Source organism: Lycium ferocissimum, chromosome 9 (assembly GCF_029784015.1).
Source record: "Lycium ferocissimum isolate CSIRO_LF1 chromosome 9, AGI_CSIRO_Lferr_CH_V1, whole genome shotgun sequence".
NCBI classification, from domain to species: Eukaryota; Viridiplantae; Streptophyta; class Magnoliopsida; order Solanales; family Solanaceae; genus Lycium; species Lycium ferocissimum.
The window spans coordinates 47,828,136-47,832,026 of NC_081350.1; the positions used below are offsets into that span (position 1 = coordinate 47,828,136).

The 3,891-nt window shown below is 34.5% G+C and overlaps 1 pseudogene; it reads right to left on the bottom strand.

Annotated features, from left to right (window-relative positions):
• Window positions 1-222: 222 nt before the first annotated feature.
• Window positions 223-2,340, bottom strand: LOC132029301 (chlorophyll a-b binding protein 50, chloroplastic-like; annotated as a pseudogene).
• Window positions 2,341-3,891: the final 1,551 nt, after the last annotated feature.

The window sequence follows — 3,891 nt, forward strand, 5'->3', positions numbered from 1 at the left end:
GTTATGGGTTCATGTCTTCTATCTATTACAATTTTAGTAAATTTTTACACTTAATTTTATGCTCCGCGTTGAAAGTTAGGGGTTCAACTGCCTCATAATATAACTGAGAACTACACAAATAAACAAAATTCACATATAATCTTCACTAATTTACAATTGCTTTACAAGGCCATAAAAAATATGATGCTAGAGGAGACACTTTTTTTTTTTTTTTTAAGAACTTCACTTTCCGGGGACAAAGTTTGTGGCATAGGATCAAGCATTGTTGTTAACTGGGTCAGTAAGGTTCTCTGGTGGACCTTTTCCGGTGACGATAGCTTGAACGAAGAATCTGAACATGGAAAATATAGCAAGTCTACCATTCTTGATCTCCTTTACCTTGAGCTCAGCAAGAGCCTCGGGGTCGTTAGCAAGGCCCAATGGGTCAAAGCTACCACCGGGATAGAGTGGGTTGATAACCTCACCGAGAGGCCCACCAGCAACACGGTAACCCTCAACATCTCCCATCAACACAACTTGGCAAGCCCAAATGGCCAAAACGCTTTGTGCATGGACCAAACTTGGGTTTCCCGAGTAGTCAAGTCCACCTTCACTGAAAATCTGGGATCCAGCCTTGAACTATATAGCTTCACTGAACTTGACACCGTTACGGGCCAAGAGCTCAGGGAAGACACAACCAAGAGCTCCAAGCATAGCTTGTCTGCAATGAATAACCTCCAACTCACGGTTCTTGGCGAATGTTTCTGGTGTTGGGATATATACTATTAACCATGTGTATGGATGTAGTATTTATTATAGAACAATTATTTATTCAATTTTAATAAAGAGTTAAATAGATCATGTACTATTATGTGTGTCCTTTACTCATATAGTAGATGATTTAGTGTATAGAGTTTAGCTTATACATGGAAGATTAAATCATCGGTTCTTATAAGTATGAAGTTTATGTTCACAATCTAAGATGGAATTTGGATAAACTCATCGGTATGATTGTAGCACAAGATTAATATAATGTATCTTCATTATGGGAACGGTATAGTTTCTTTCTGGCTAGTACATTTTGTATGTATTGAATCGACAAGAGAGATAAGTGTTTTTGTACTGAATATATAAAATAACTTCTCTATCTCATTAAATGTACTTATACTCTTAATCTTGATATGATTATTATGATCAATGTTATTTGTTCATTAGTTTGATTTATTAAAAGGTACGACTCAATTGCGGGTCTATGTATTCCTGGTAAATTGGATAATGGTAAAATGCATTTGTGAAATAATAATCAGTTGATAGAATCCATGTCTCGACTTTGAGATTGATGTTACCCCTTTATGGATGCTTATAAGTCTCATGTGAAAACCATAACGCAGGTGGATTTTGTATCCGTCACATGATATAAGTTAAGCGGAAATATAAAAGATTCAATTAGTCAATGAATTAAATTGTCAGTAATTTAATTTAATTGATTGATATCTGTAATCTTAACATGGAGAGTTAAATAAGATTTAATGAAAGATTTCGAAATTGAACTGAGGAGTGCTGTTACGATTTTTTAGTGGAATAATTCGTAATTTATTATGGTAGGATTAATTCAGATATTTCGAATCAATTCCATAATAGGAAGCCTCGTTAATTAAATTCGATGGTCCCTGATGTGCCCGAATAATAAAGAATTAAATGGAATATTATTTCTTGGTGGAAAATAAATACCCAACAGGTTTTGGAAAAGGGTGAAAATCCTAATACCTGTAGTTATAAAATAAGGATCTTATTCTATTAGGAGGAAAAGGGTTTTACAAGTTTCTACAGCTTTTCCATAGAAATTTGCCCACACGAATTTCGCAGTTTCTGGTATTAATCGGGTTACACAAAGAGAAGACCGTGGAACTGGAGGACAATCACGTCGATGATATTTGCCCCTGCTTGAAGGTTCGATTTTCGGTCGCGGTCACGCTTCAAGAGATAAGTATCAATTTTATGTTTGATTAAAATCTTTGATTATGCGTTGTTTATATCACATGCAAGCTCGATCCTGGCTATTTGCTTCCGCTGCTTATGCCTGATTTCCATCATCTGGATCAGCTGAAAGTCCAGCAGTGTCCCATCCATAGTCTCCTGGGAACTCACATATCAAGTAGCTTGGGGACTCACCAGAGAATGGGCCCAAGTACTTGACACGATCAGGACCGTACCATGGGCTGCCAGAGGAAACAGGTCTGGCCTTAGTAACAGTCTTCCTCATGGTGGCTTTCCCATTTCCAGTGATTTCAAAGGAAGATGGCGGAGTTTTACTGCCTTTCCAACAAAAGAAAAGGAAGAGAGAGTCATTGTCGCTGCCATTGTAGAAGTTCAAAAACTCTTGAATGCAAGTACTACACACAAAGAATATTTGATTTCTGACTTTAGTTTCATGCACTTAGAGTATTTATATGACCCAAGGTCCTTATCCTGGAATATCATTATGTTTTCTGATTGGAGGATAACAATTTGTAACTTTTGTTTCATGTGCATAATCTATTTAGCAAATTTGTGCACCATTAAGCATGACTAGGTTTTTTAGACATATTATGGTTAAAAAATCTAACCCGATGCAGATTTCATCTCTTACAACCAATCTAAATTTGCCACGTATGAAGTAGATTATTCCAATATCTACTTCACCAGATCACAATAACTCATGGCCATGCAATATTGTCCTACAAAGAAAGCAAAATAAAGTGCAGGCCCTAGATATTTCCTGGCTTCCTGCTGAGGTCTGACCATTGTAGAGAGATATAATGCAGGAAAAGAAATTTTCTTGGATTGGGTGTATTTGATAGGAAGGAAAATATTCTTCAGATTATTTTTTTTTGGGCATACATGGTTTGATCAGTAATGGTAATTTATATGTATAAAACTTCATATATATAATTTTCGTGATATGATTGTTTTCGCAAGGTGAATCACAACTTATTTATCGTTTAGCATTTCCAGAACATTTTGAAATATTTAACAATGTTTAGGTGAACATTAAAAATTAATACTATTCACTTTTAGAAAAAGTCATGATGTAATGTGATTAGTAATCTTGACAAGTCATCACCATGGCGAGTTTGGTTTCACATTGAAAATAATACTACTCCCTCCGTCCCAAAAGATTGACACTTTTCGCTTTTCAAGAGTTAAACTTCTTAATTTTAAACGTGTGTTTGAATATAGAATCTTTACATATTTGAAAACTACGTAAAAAGTACTGTAAGTCACCATAATTAATAATTTAAAATATTTAAAAGACATATGAAAAAATTACGGTCAAAGAACAACTAGTTAACTCTCGAAAAGCGAAAAGTGTCAATCTTTTTAGGACGGAGGGAGTATTTGGTTTAGACCATCTGCTTCTTTTATAATTATTTCTTAATCATCCCATGTTTTAATAAGTTAAGAGTGAAGCACTGTTAGTAAATAAAATTCCTATCTTTTAGGTTTGTCCTAGTCTTTAGGAATATTAGTTTAACGTGGTTTATTATCTAGTATTTAGGAGAAAATATTGTGGGATAGTTCCTAAATTTTAGCTTAAGTTTGCTGTGTTTTTCCCTTATAAAAAGACTGCAGTCACAGCTTTGTATGGTATCGGTCAAGAAAATTTCTTTTCACGTTTATTGCCTCTCTTTCTCTATTCTACTTTTCCTTCCCGAATTTGTTTTGCTATTAAGCACAATATAGAAGACTTTAATTTGTAATCTCGATTCCAACATGATCGACTACCAGTAGCACCGGGGCGAATGTAGCCTTTCGTGTTATCTTAATCCATAACTTTTGACCCAAAGTATAGATATATATTTAAAAAACCTATTATATTCTCAACAAATATTATATCTAAACTTGTTATGTTAATACAGTAAAATCAATATT